Raw genomic sequence first — 14,982 nt, forward strand, 5'->3', positions numbered from 1 at the left:
AAAAGGGGGAAAGGAAAGTAGGAATAAGGTGTTTATTCCCAGGGGTTACGATTTGAAGGAAACAACCGGGATTAGGGAAAAGGAGTAATAACTCAGTCTTAGTAAGGGTTTCTGGCAGAAGGGATGTACCTTCAAGAGTACTGAGTTCTTTAGCTGCAGGTGAGGTCAAATACCTTGCCTCTTTATCTAAAATGGTGGAGGAAGGAAGGTATGTGGGCAAAAAGCAGTCAGAAAAAGTTCCAAGATTCATAACAGTGTGTGGGGCGAGGGTTCTGTGAAATGCTAATTACTGCTTTTTTCTTGGCAGCTTTTCTGGAAATTGTGATGACAGCTGGTGGTGGGAAAGAAATCACTGAAATCACCAGTGACCACAGCCATTTCCCTGCTTCTAGGTGGCTGGCTATCACCTGAGCCATTCCAGATGGCAGGCTGTTACGGTTTTTTTTTTTTGTCTTGCTCATTTAATAAAGTGAGGTTATGTGTGTGTGTGTGTGTGTGTGTGTGTGTGTGTGTGTGTGTGTGTGTGTTGGAGGTAGGAGGTAGGGAGGAAGGAAGAGAGGAAGATAGAGGTTCATTTTCCAAGAGCAATGAGTAAGCAAGCCACATCCTCTACATTAACCAGACAGCTTCTTGCAGGATAAAAAGCCATGGACAACAGACTCGGCCAGCAGAGAGACCCAGTTTCTGGCTTCAGATCTGGTCCGACTTACTGTGAGCTTTGGAAATTCACAACCTATCTGTACATCCACTTCTTCATTTGTGCTGTGGGAATCATAAATTCTTGTCTCTCTATATTGTGAAAAAGACATAAGAAATATACATTTAGTGGCTCAGGAAATAGTGCTTTGTAGAGATATATTTTATTGTCTTTAATCATTTCTCAGACTGTTCCAGAAAAATAAAAAGGCCATGGCTGATATGTTTTTTAGACTGGATGCTGAGAGTTGCTAAGGGGCCTCTCTCTTTTATTTTATTTTACTTTTTTTAGAACGCGAGAGAGAGAGAGAAGAAGGGGGAGGAGGAAGAGGAGAAGGAGAAAGAAAAAGAAGGAGAAAAGAGAGAAACATCAATTTGCTGTTCCACTTATTTATGCAGTCATTGGTTGATCCTTATATGTGCCCTGACCAGGGATTGAACCTGCAAATCTGGTGTAGTGGGGCGATGCTCTATCCAACTGAGCTATGCAGTCAGGGCCAGGGCCTCTCTTCACTAACGTCGTCCTCTTAGTGGGGACAGAAATTCTGGACATTGATAAACATAGAAGGGCCAAAATAGAACCTAACTGTTCTACAATTTTTGGTCCTCAACAGATTCCACTTAAACATTTGGTTTTATTTTGTAGAGGATGGGTGAAGAGGTGAGGGGATTAAGAAGTACAAATGGGTAGTTACAAAATAGCAATGGGGACTTAAAGTACAGTATAGGAAATGGAGTAGCCAAAGAAATTATACACATGACCCGGGGACATGAACAGTGCTGTGGGGATTGTCTGAGGGAGTGGGGGGTGCTGGGTGGAGGGTAGTAAAGGGGGAAAAATTGGGACAGATATAATTTTAAAAAGCTAAATCATTAAAATATGGGCCAGTTCTAATGAAGAGCATGCTTAATAAGAAATACACACTTTCGGCCAAGATGGAGGCATAGGTAGAAACACTACCCCCTCGCACAACTAAAAGAAGGATAACAACAAATTTAAAAATAAAAAACAACCAGAATTGGCAGAAAATTGAATTGTATGGAAGTCCGACAACCAAGGAGTTAAGAAAGAAACATTCACCCAGTCAGGCAGTGAGGACTTGGGGCAAGGCCATGGCTGGAGGAGTGGGACAGGCAAGACAGCGGATTGTGGACCAGGAGGTCCCATATATGCGTGCAGATAAACTAGGAGGAACAACTGGGGAGTGAGACAGATCACACAACCCAGGGCTCCAGTGCAGAGAAATAAAACCTCAAAACCTCTGACTGAAAACAGCTGTGGGGTTGCAGTGGCAGCGGGAGAGACTCCCAGCCTCACAGGAGAGTTTGTTGGAGAGACTCACAGGGTCCTAGAATGTACACAAGCCCACCCACCTGGGAACCAGCACCAGAAGGGCCCATTTTGATTGTGGGTAGTGGGGGAAGTGACTGAAATCTAGCAGAGAGCGGAGCAAGCGCCATTGTTCACTCTTACACCCCTCCCCAACATACACCTAAGGCTCCGCCCCTCACTATGTAACAGGCATGTCAAGATAAAAAATAATGGCCCAAATGAAAGAACAGATCAAAACTCCAGAAAAAATACAAATAAGTAATGAAGAGATGGCCAACTTATCAGATGCACAATTCAAAACACTGGTAATCAGGATGCTCACAGAATTGGTTGAATATGGTCGCAAATTAGAGGAAAAAATGAAGGCTGTGCTAAGTGAAATAAAAGGAAAATGCACAGGGAACCAACAGTGACAGGAAGGAAATCGAGACTCAAATCAACGGGTTGGACCAGAAAGAAGAAAGAAAACACTCAACCAGAACAGAATGAAGAAACAAGAATTCAAAAAATGAGGAGAGGCTTAGGAACCTGCAGCACATCTATCTTTAAACATTCCAACATCCAAATCATAGGGGTGCCAGAAGGGGGAGAGGAAGAGGAAGAAATTGAAAACTTATTTGAAAACATAATGAAGGAGAACTCCCTTAATCTAGCAAAGGAAATAGACTTCCAGGAAGTCCAGTAAGCTCTGAGAATCCTAAAGAAGTTGGACTCAAGGAGGAACACACCAAGGCACATTATAATTACATTGGCCAAGATTAAAGATAAGGAGAGAATCTTAAAAGCAGCAAAAGAAAATGAGAGAATTACCTATAAAGGAGTTCCCATTAGACTGTCAGCTGATTTCTCAAAAGAAACTTTTAAGGCAAGAAGGCACTGGAAAGAAGTATTCAAAGTCTGAAAGGCAAGGACCTACATCCAAGATTACTCTATCCAGAAAAGCTTTCATTGAAGACCCCCTCCTCCCCCCTCTCTCGAAAAATAAATAAAGAAAATATTAAAAAAAAAAAAAAAAGAATGGAAGGGCAGATAAAGTGCTTCCCAGATAAGGTCAAATTCAAGGAGTTCATCATCACCAAGCCCTTATTATATGAAATGTTAAAAGGACTTATCTAGGAAAAAGAAGATAAAAATATGAACAGTAAAGTGACATCAAACTTACAGTTATTAACAACCAAACCTAAAACAAAAACAAAAATAAAGTAAGCAAACAGCTAGAACAGGAACAGAATCACAGAAATGGAGATCACAGGGAGGGTTATCAGCAGGGGAGTGGGAGAAGTAGGGAGGAGGAAAAGGTGCAGAGAATAAGTAGCATAAATGGTAGTAGAAAATAGACAGGGGGAGATTAAGAATAGCATAGGAAATGTAGAAGCCAAAGAACTTATATGTATGACACATGGACATGAACTAAAGGGGGAAGATGCAGGTGGGAGGGGGTGTGCAGAGTAGAGGGGAATAAGGGGGGTAAAATGGGACAACTGTAATAGCATAATCAATAAAATATATTTTAAAAAAGAAACAAAAAAGAGAAATACATATAACATGAAGAGAAAGAAAAAGCAAGGACAAAAATTCACTGATGAGCTACAAGTTCATTTTTATGGTCATAAAATCTGGAAACAGCCTTGGCTGGTGTGGCTCAGTGGATTGAGCACTAGCCTGCAAACCAAAGTGTTGCTAGTTCAATTCCCCATCAGGGCACATACCTGGTTTGCAGGCCAGGTCCCCTGTTGGCGGGGCGGGGGGGGGGTGGCCGGGGGGATGCGAGAAGCAACTGCACATTGATGTTTCTCTCCCTCTCTTTCTCCCTTCCTTTCCATCTCTGGAGAAATAAATAAACTAAACATACTGAAAAATGATTTTAAAATAGATGATCTAATACATCTAATTTTCCCTTTTAAAAATGTATTTTTCTATCATAGTAGACATACGGTATTACTTTAGCTTCAGGTGTACATCATAGTAATTTGACATTTATATACCTTACTCCAACACCTAAAGTTTCTAGGGAAAGGATTTGGGCGGCACTATTGGAAAGTCAGGAAATTCTGAGGATCATCAAGAGAAAATGTCTTTTAATAGTTCTTAATGGTTAAATGAAACAGGTGATGGAAACTCATCTGCTCTTTAGTGGACCATGTTAGCACCACCTGTTAGGGGTGAGCTGAACAGAAACTCAAGCTCTCTTCCTCCTTGTCTTGTTCCATTCTAGTTACATCACATCAGCTCTGGAGTTCACAGAACGAGACCCTGGGAAGACCAAGTGTTGAGAAGGGAGAGAGGGCCTGTTCTGAGTCAGGCTGCCCTGGGTTCTGGCACTGAGACCCCAGGCAGGTCATTTAACTCACACATTGCTCAGTTTTCCAAAATTAAAATAATATCTATTCCGTGTAGTATTTGGGGAATAAGTGAAAGAATGCTTAGTGTAAAGTGTACACCAGCCCACCAAAGCAATAAATATGGCCACAGTGAAAAAAAATTCTTCCTAATGAGAAATCAAAGAAATGGAAAACAAATAGCAATGAAGTACCACTTTGACCTACCGAATCAAGAAGAAAAGAAAACGAAGCTAGTAATACTGGAGGGTGGGAAAGCAGGTATCTTCATATACCTCTGAAAGGAGTGTACATTGTAAATTGGAACATTCTGGAGGACAGTTTTTCAATGCGTATTAAGAACCTTTAAAAATGTCCATCTTTGATCCAGAGTTTTATTTCTAGATATTCAGCCTAGGGAAACAGGTGAATGCAGGTGGGGGGAAGATCTATCTATCTGTCTAAAGTTAGTTCTTGATATGATGGGAGGAAATAGAGTAAGTCTGAGTTTTCACAACCTTTCTCTCTTCCACAAGGCAAGAAGAATGTTTTGCTGCTAGATCAATAAAATGAGGACACTGGATCCTGGAGAAAATGAAATACAGCTTTAATTGAATTTACATTGAAAAAGACAGATATTTAGCCAGGTGTTGAAAGACAAATACCATATGATCTCACCTTTAACAGGAAGCTAAACAACAAAACAAACAAGCAAGCAAAATAAAAACAAAGACACTGAAATAGAGAACGGGGGGGGGGGAGACAGTGACCAGAGGGGAAAGGGGAGGGAATTTCAGGAGGAAAAGTGGAGGGATTTAGAGGAATTAGTATAAAGGACACATGGACAACAGCTAAGGGGGGTGGAAATGGGAGGGAGGTGGGGAGCACGGGGTGGGGTCAGCTGGGAAGGGAGTAAAAGACAGAAAACTGTACTTGAAAAATAATTAAATAAAAAAATGAAAAAAAGAAAAACACAGATATTTATAGGAAAAATGAGAAGAATTGTATCAGAATATTTGGGGATGAGGGAGAAAGAGATGATGGGTAAAGGAAGGAAGGGAGGAGACAGGAGAATAGGGGCCAGTTGGGAGAGAAGCTTCAAATAATTGTCCCGTGTGTGAAGCATTGACCATTGAGAAAGAAGGAGAAGAGAGTGTTTTGAGAAGATTTGCTGTCTTATTATTATAATCATCCTTTGGTTTTATCTTGAGAGAGTGAAGATTTCCTTCCTTTTTAAAAAAATTTATTAAAAAAATTTTAATTTATTTTTAGAACAAGGGAAAAGGAAGGAGAAAAAAGGGAAAGAAACATTAGTCAGTTGCCTCTCACACACCCCCAACTGGGGACCTGACCCACAATCCAGGCATGTGCCTTGACTGGGAATGGAACCTACCACCTTTCAGTTTGCAAGCTGGCGCTCAGCCCACCGAGCCACACCAGCAGAGGCTGACTTCATTTTTCTTTAAATGATCATCCCAGTTTCAGTGCTCTTTATAGGGTCAGCTGAGGCCTTTGAGACTGTATCACAATTTATCTCCCGCCTGTGCCTGATGTGGTTCGATCTCTGCTTTTATAGGTGTACAGTCAAAGCTCACTCCCTAGAAAACCTCCTGCCAACTAAATCTCCTTCTCAGAGTTGGCTTCCAAAGGAACCCAACCTGTGGCAATGCTCAACATCTGTAATCATCAGGGAAATGCAAACTGAAACCATAAGAAACCGTAGCTAGTCCCATAACTAAAAGGTTGCTGGTCGAATTTCCGGTCAAGGCAAATACCTAGGCTGCGGTTTCCATCCCTGGTCTGGGTGCATGTGGAAGGCAACCAATCGATGTTTCTTTCTCATGTCAATGTTCCTCTCTCTCCCTCTTTCCCATCCCCTCTCTCTAAAAACAATGAAAAATATCCTCAGGTGAGGATAAGAAATAGGTAAGTAAAACCACCAGGAGATGCTATTTCACATCCACTGGAAAGACTAAAAAGGACTAACAATTCCAAGTGTTGATGAAGGTGGAAAAAAAATGGAACTCGCATAGGTTGCTGGTGGGAGTGTCAAGTGGTAGAACCACGTTGGAGAAGTGTTTGGCAGGTTTTAACAAGGTTAAGTATCGATTTAGCCTATGATCCAGCAATTCTGTTCTTAAGCATGTCCAAAGAGAAATGAAGCCATTTTCATTTCTTCCTGGGCCTGAGAAAATGAGAAATTTTATATCTATAAAATTGTACAAGAACGCTCATGGATAGCCTTAGTTATTATACTCCCAAACTGGAAATAACATAAATGATCATCAATAAGGAAATGAATAAATTGCAGTATAGTCCTCTTTCCAGTCGCTGCTGAGCTGTGGGCATCTCTTGGGACAACTGGCACAAGTGCCCCAAAACCAGGGGCAGGAGAAAACCCTGCCACGAGAAGGGAAAATATGAGCTTAGTGTTGACCCCGCTGCCAACACTACGACTGGCCCCCACCGCAAACACGCAGCATTCATGCCGGGGGGCAGCGAGAAGAGCTGTGCCTTGAGGCTGAACGTGGGCAACTTCTCCCAGGGCTTCGAGTGTTACACACACAAAACAAGGATTATTGATGTCTACACATATCCAACAATGAGCTGGTCCTCACCAAGACTCTAGCAAAGAACTGCCTCATGCTTATTGCCAGCACATCGTACTGCTGGGAAGTGGTGTGAGTCCCACTACGCACTGCCCCTGGGCTGCAGGGAGGGGACCGAGCTGATTCCTGAGGAGACCGAGGTCTTAAACAAATGAGTAAATAAACAAATAAGCAAACAAAACCGACAGAAGAAATAGACTTGGCTGGTGTGGCTCAGTGGGTTGAGCACCGTCCTACAAATCAAAAGGTTGCCAGTTTGATTCCTGGTCAGGGTACATGCCTGGGTTGTGGGGCAGGTCCCTAGCTGGGTGCATTTGAGAGGCCACCAATTGATGTACTCTCACGCATCGATGTTTTTCTCCTTCTCTTTCTCCATTCCTTCCCCTCTCTGCAAAAGTGAATAAATAAAATCTTTGTAAACATCAGTGGATATGTGATAAAGGGAAAAAAATACCAAAAATCAGCAGTCTTCTGTAGGAGGACATCCAGCATCACAAGGTTCTTGCCTGCATGGCTCCAAGACCAGCCCAGTGTGGCCAAGCAGAAGGCTACGTAGAGGGTAGGGAGCTGGGGTTCTACCCGAAAAAAATCAAGGCCCAGGAAGGCACCCTGACTGGTGTAGGTCAGTGGGTTGAGTGTTGTACTGCAAACCGAAAGGTGGCCGCCATTTTGATTCCCAGTCAGGGCACACGCCTGGGTTGTGCTCCATGTACCCAGCTGGGGGCGTGTGAGAGGCAATCAATCGATGTTTCTTTCTCTCTCTCTCTCTCTAAAAAGACAAAAAAAAAAAAAAGGTCCAGGAAGGCAAATAATCCTCCTCCCTCCTAACCTTAGCTCATGCAATGAAGATGCAATAAAGGTGTTTATTGTTCTTTTAAAAAATGCCGTATAATCCCAAAAACACTGCTCAGCAATATAAAAGAATGAACTACTGATATACATAACATGTGTAGATCAAAAACATTATGTTGTATAAAAAATACACACAGTGAGTAGTGCACACTAGTAGCACTCAATACGTGTTTAAGAAACAAGGAAGAAGAGATGATTTTTCTAAAGGACCAAATTATTGATAATTATGGAAATGATTCCCTCCTGAGTTATGTTAAAATGTGAGATTCTCTCGAGAAACTCCTTGATGAAAATCCTGTGAATAGTTATTCTTCACAGTAGTTTCTTTTCCTCCCCCATTAAAATGGTTAAGAGTTGATGTGTACAGGAGCGGCAGAATCAGGTCTGCAATGCCTAACTGCATCAGTTGCCGGCGAGTGGAAATGCTAAAACTATATTAATATAGTAACAGCAGTGAAAGAAAGAAATAAAAACCCACCGTTGGTTTCCCAGTGTGGTAGATCAGCATTTGGCTGCTACTGCACACAATCTTGCCAACATCGCTCTCAAAGCAATTTCTCTTATAAAACATGGCACAATCTCCGCCCTGGTTTGGACCTGGGTATTTAATCTCGGAAAAAGTATTTAAAGCATTTGAACTCTCTGAAGAGACAAGTTGATTACTTTATGGAGCCAGTTGATATTAAACTATCCAGTTTTCCACTAAAGTTAACACCCTGGGATATACAAAAATTATAAACAAAGGGGGTATTTTAAGGGTTTCCATAGCCTAAGAAACTAAGCAGGACAGAGTGCCAACCAGCACTCAAGAAAAAGAGTTTTGCAAACACACAAAGCTATTTAAAATTCTTTTTTCTATAATCAAACAGTTCAAAATCCACTGGCTGCCATCTTCAAAACCGGAAAGCAGCCTACTGGTGGGCTGGGCAGACTTAGCTAATAAAAAATACCAGATGCTCGATAAAATTTGAATTTTAGATAAGCAATGAATAATTTTTACTATTAGGATTCCTCTCCAAATATTGCATATTTTTAGTATGAGCATGTCCCATGAAATATTTGAGACGTATTTATGCTAAAACAGTATTTACTGTTTCCCTGAAAATCAAATACAACTAGGTGTTCTGTACTTTATCTGGCAACCCTAGGGGAGAATTACTTGGCCTACCTTGTAGAACAAGAGGCCCCGCCTGGCTGATGAGAATGTGTATTTATATAGGGTTACCACATGGAATTACAAGGTTAGCAATGGTCATCGTACAAGGAGAAGACCTGAACCTTTCTTCTGCTCCATGGATTTCCACTCTCCCTTTCACACTGGAAAATACTTGGGAAACATTTAAACATATTTCCATTTTAGAGTTACAATGGATTGCTTGTACTAAATAAAGAGGACACTTCAATCCAATCTCTAAAGTTTATTCACCTGGGGGCTCAGAGCCCAGATTAACCGTATGGATTGGTGGACCTAGAGAACTCGTTTCTCTGGCTAGGTTTGCTATTCTTAGGGATGAACAGACCTGACTTTGTAAAGCCATTTGAGGACTTCAAAATACATGAAAATGTATTTTGTTCTAATGAAGTTCTTCCCCACCCCTTTCACTAAAGGGTTATCCCCGCGGTTCTGTTTTATAGGACCCGTCACGCTGTGTCAGATCTCCAAGGTGGAAGGAAGCCTACGTCAAACGGAAGCTGGGATACTAGTGCTCCAGAAGCGGGTTGAAAGCAGCAGTGTCGCTCGGAGTCTGTTTTTAGAAAGAATGCCATGGAGAGGGCATTCTTTTCAGCTTCGGCTGATGTTCTGCAGCATGGGATTCTATTACCCTCACCTGAGCTGACTGGTCGTTCTAGCAATCGGATCTTTCTGTCTCCTTCCTGTTACTGGGCCCTGGCACTGGCTCTTATGTGCCCTCTTTGCTTTGACTCTCGGGCACACAATTCTTCTTTCATTTTCTTGACACTCAAAAGTTGGGATATTGGCATTTCCAGGACAGGTACATAGCTATGACAACACTGGGGGAATAATGTGAGACCAGGACTGTCTGGTGAGACCTAGGACCAGTAGTCCCCCTAATATTTCAACACCTGTCCTCTGACAGCTACCTCCAACTGCAAGGATATGTGGAGAAGAGACAGGACTGGGAGTTAGAAATCCTTCTCATCGTGGCTCTAGACACTGGTTTTCAGTTAACCTTGGGCAAATAACTGCTTCTCTCTCTGCCCTGTGTCAGTTTTTGATCCTCTTTTATTTGAAGCCCCTTGTTACAATAATTAAAAAGAACAAAGCAAATGGGACTCATTTAAGCTTACGATGCCTAATTTCAACATTTAAGTTTGAATCCTAGTGTTTGTAACATGGCATATTGGGCTTCTCTGTCCCTTTACCAAGGGGGGGGCAGTTATGGAAAAAACATAGGTCTTAAAAGAAATTACTATTTTAATCCCTTGATTAGGAGGATGAAATGTGTCTGCTTTGGAGACTGCAATTTGTAAAATTCAAGTCTGAACCCAACCAGAGTAGAACTATAGTGTTCTCATCCTTAGAAAAAATAAAAGGGGCTCACGAACTAAAGAAACTGATTGACCCCATCAGACATTAACAATGACACTTTCTGTAAAATAGTGACTTTTCTCCCCTACACCTCCTCCAGTCCTTTGATCCTGTCACCCTCCCTTCCACATATTGACATCCTCTTACACTGAGATGAGACAGTAATGAATCACAGAGGGCTAAAGAAAGATGTCATATCTTAGCCCTGGCTAGTGTGGCTCCATGGATTGAGTGCTGGAATGCAAACCAAAAGGTTGCCAGTTTGCCTCCTGGTCAGGGCACATGCCTGGGTTGCAAGCCAGGTCCCTGGTCAGGGGTGTGCGGGAGACAACTGATCTATTCCTGTCTCACACCTCAGTGTCTCTCTCCCTTTCTTTCTCCCTCCCTTCCTCTATCTCTAAAAATAAATACATAAAATATTTTTTAAGAAAGCTGTCATATTTTGGCATCTCTTGGCACAAAGACGCATTAGGATAGGGCCCAGTAAGAGTTCAGGGTTCTGTAACGCAGAATTCCTAAAACTGTGGCTCCCACTTCATAGTTAACGTAGGTTTGGGGCAGGAAAAGTATCTCTCTTGAGTGTCTGAATTGGGCCTGTTTGCCTAAAGAGTTTTGTCCTTTTTTTCATGTCCTAATTCCTGATGTCTGCTCCCTAGGATATCTGTGCTATGCACTTCATTCTCAGCGAATGTATATTTTATACAGTGTGATCCCACTTTGAACTAAAATAGACCATGTCTGGAAGTCTGAGGGTACAGCTTCTCAGGACTAAAGAATCTAAGCAGTTTGAATTGCTTTTGTCTCTTTGGTTTCTTCTTGAGTCAATTCACAAAACAGAGATGTTACCATCTAGGTTTCATTTAAAAACAGGGCACCAGATCCAAGGGCCAGCCTCCATACTGAGACTGTTCCCTAGAAAACGTGGACTATCTGCAAATGGAACGGTCCCTGATGATTACCTTACAGTCTCTCTTCAGCTCCAGCATTATTTGTTTATTGGGGAGGAGATGACTCTCAGTTCAGCCCTGTGCAGAAGCAGGCTGCAAGCCAATTTCTAGCTTCTCCTATGCTTTTCAAATGTTTATTAATCTGAACTCCTATGCAAATTAGGGAGGTTGGCAGTGGAAAGATTTTCATCCACTGTTATTTAAGATATGTGGCTAGAACTCCAACGCAAATTGCTTTCATAAAATAACACCCTGGAAGATGTGACTTCACCAAGTTGGCAGGGCTTAATGTCTTAGGTCTCTTTCTTCACCTGACCCTTAACCTAGGGTTGGATGGAGGTTGAAAATTATTCTCTTCACTGGGCTTGGGGTCAGGTATTGATTGAGTGAGAACTAATTCTGATATAAATTCTTCTTGTCGAGGATTTAAAAAGCAAACAGAAATAGAGCCAAGAGTGGAGAAACTGAGGCCATCTCATTGTTGCCAAGCTTCTGAGATTTCTAATCCTCTTGGCTACTCTACTGGGCTGGTTCAGCCCCTCGCTTTTTTTTCTTTTTTATTTGAAGTCAAGACAACATCATTGCTAAGTCAATTTCAGAATGAAAACCTTTAAAGCTTGGGGTTTCCAGAAGGAATGTAGCAGTATTCCAGAGACCCGTGCATCAGATACAGACATACACATTCATGCTTGCAGCAGGGGGTGTTGGCTTTACTCCCTAACTCATGTTCTGCAAGACTCTGGTGGCTAAACCTTCATAAGAGGGTAGCCAGACAGGTTTGTCTCAATTTCAAGGTTATCAGCAATGGACCTGAGTTTAGTCATGTTGTTGCCAGTCGTTTGGTATTTGTACATAATCTTGGGGTAGTAATTATGAAAAAGGAAGCAAAAGTACTGAAATAAAAAGGGAGGGGCAAAAAAGCTAGAAAGGAAGTAAGACAGGTGGAAATTTCTGACTTTTTCTGCTTCCTGATGGAAAGATACTAAGAGTAATAAAACTCTTTGAACTCTGAGGACCTCTCTTTGGCCATATTTGGATGCATATAGTGTCATATTGCCAACTTCAAATATATATATTTATATACATATATGTGCACATAGATATATACACACACACATATATCACCAGCTACATCACAGTAATTTTCCAGGAGAGAATACATTTTAAATCACATGGAATTAATCTACCTCATTTTCACAAAGAACACAGGTAGGCAACATTCCATCTACCATGTCTAATGGTCATCCCAACAGCCATTTGAAGTCACAGAAGAGTGGAGGTTGGGATCTTGGGGCATCAGCTTGCTATGGATTGCTCTCTAGCTTTCTGTGTTGCTGGCTTTTGGAACCTCTTTACCATCTTGTGCATGTAAGATTCACATTAGTGAAATTAGAGTTCTAATTTCCACTCTTGAAACTGACACTGAAGACAATTTCTGAGTCAGGGAGGCTAAATAGTAGCAGTAATGCTTTATTTCATCTAATGTGGTGGGTTTTATAACTTCCAAACTCTTCTACATCTTTACCTTCCCTTTTTAATGTCTCACCGCCAGTGTGTCTTTCTCTTCTGCCTGAATGTTGTGGCTCCCTAAGCCAACTCCTTTACATTCTCTTTGCTTTGAAACCTCTCTTTCAATAATTTGCTTTGTATATCCTTTATAGCAACTCTTTATCTACCACTCTTGCTATAAAGGCCATTCTGACGTTAAGGACATGATAGCCCCCCTTTTAATAGAAATCCCCAAACAACAGGTATAATAATACTTTTTTTAAAAAAGAAAATCATGCATCATGCACCGTACCTGCTCTACAAATAGGGAGACTGAAGCAGAGAAACTCGTAAGACTTGCTCTAGGTCATGCATGACCAGGTGATAAAATTGGGACTGTGTGATCAGACTCAGACTAGCGCTTGAAAACTAAAGACAAAAGTGCCTAAGAGTAGAATGACTGATTAATTTTTTTCTTAACTTTTTATTGAAGTGTACAACCTGCATAGGTTTTTCAGCTTGCATAGAGAAGCCTAGACATCTGTTAGAGGCAGAGCTAATGACCTTGACCCACTACTGACTTCCCCACTCCTTCTGAAGTGCCATGGGGAGAGATGAAATGGTTTTTTAAGTCAAAGACTGTATATTGGACCTAATATCATCATATTATAGTATTGGGTATCCACCAGAATTTTATTTTATTTCTCAAACATGTTGATTGAAACAAAATTCACATACCATGAAAATTCTCCCATGTAATGTTTGGTTTGGGGCATATTCACAGAGCTGTGCGACAACCACCACAGTCTAAGTACAGGACAAGTTCAACCCTAGTTCTTTTTTTTTAATTTTATTTATTTATTTTTTTAAGATTTTATTTATTTTTAAAGAGAGGGGAAGGAAGGGAGAAAGAGAGTTGAAGGAAACATCAACTTGCCAGAGAAACATCAATTGGTTGCCTCTTGCAAGCCCCCAGCTGGGGACCTGGCCGATAACTCAGGTATGTGCCCTGACTGGGAATGGAACTGGTGATCATTTGGTTTGACACCCAGTCCACTGATCCACACCAGTCATAGTTAAACCTTGCTATTTTGAGGGGGTGGTTCAATTACAGTTTACATTCAGTATTATTTCATATTCGTGTCAGTTGTTCAGCATAGTAGTTAGACAATCATATAGTTTACAAAGCGTTCCCCCTAATATTTTCAGTACTCACCTGGCACCACACATAGTTATTACAATATTATTGGCTATATTCCATATGCTGTGCTTTACAGACCCATGGCTATTTTGTAACTATCAGTTCATACTTCTTAATCCTTTCACCTTTTTTTTTTTTAATCCTCACTCAAGGACAAGCTTTTTGATTTTGGAGAGAGGGGAAGGACGGAGAGAGGGAGAGAAACATCAAAGCTGTCTGAACCGCAACGAGGCATGGGCCTTGACCAGAAATCCAACCTGTTCACTTTTGGTTTACAGGACAACATTCCAACCAACTTAGTCACACAGGCCAGCACAATCCTTTCACCTTTTTCCACCCCATCTCCCAACCGTCCCTCCCCTCTGAGGGAAATGAATTTCCAGGAGTACTCGTGTTCTTCATTTCAGTTATTCCACGGAAGCCTGCCTTGAGCATATGTGATACTGTTAGCTAGTCTTTGCTTATGGGACTGTATGGGAACTAAAATTCCCTACATGAAGTTGTAGGCAGTAGGCTGACTTTACTCTTAACTTGCTGCGTTGGAACCTCTTGGGTCACGGGACTAGGGATGGGGCCAATTTAGCTTCTCTTTTTCCTCAGCAGGTCACAAGTACTGCTGCCATGAAGTCTATGGCTCTGAAGTATTTTTGGCTTTGGTCTTAAAAATCACTTTCTGTGATTTTATAAAAGAAGGTTGATTCTAGTCTTAGGTTTGCATAGTGGGGCATACATCTGCAATGCAGGAAAGGCTACAGACTGGTAAGACATTCTTTCCTGGTCAATTGGTTAGTTAGGTCAATAACGACTGAGTTGTACTTTGTACAGGGTTCCGTCCTGACAGTTGTAAAATAATTAGAAATCAATCTCTTGCTAGCGGTACGTCTTGAAAAGATAGCCACATAAAAACAAATTAAAAATACAACTACAGAACAAAAGAAACAAGTACAAACAAATCAGCAAAAGCCAGTACTTGGGAGCTGATGGGAA

General features: G+C 41.4%; 1 pseudogene; it reads left to right on the forward strand.

Annotated features, from left to right (window-relative positions):
• Nucleotides 1-4,553: 4,553 nt before the first annotated feature.
• Nucleotides 4,554-9,512, forward strand: LOC119052603 (40S ribosomal protein S8-like; annotated as a pseudogene).
• Nucleotides 9,513-14,982: the final 5,470 nt, after the last annotated feature.

This window comes from Artibeus jamaicensis, unplaced genomic scaffold, assembly GCF_021234435.1.
Source record: "Artibeus jamaicensis isolate MK-2021 breed Jamaican fruit bat unplaced genomic scaffold, CSHL_Jam_final contig_1998, whole genome shotgun sequence".
Lineage (NCBI taxonomy): Eukaryota > Metazoa > Chordata > Mammalia > Chiroptera > Phyllostomidae > Artibeus > Artibeus jamaicensis.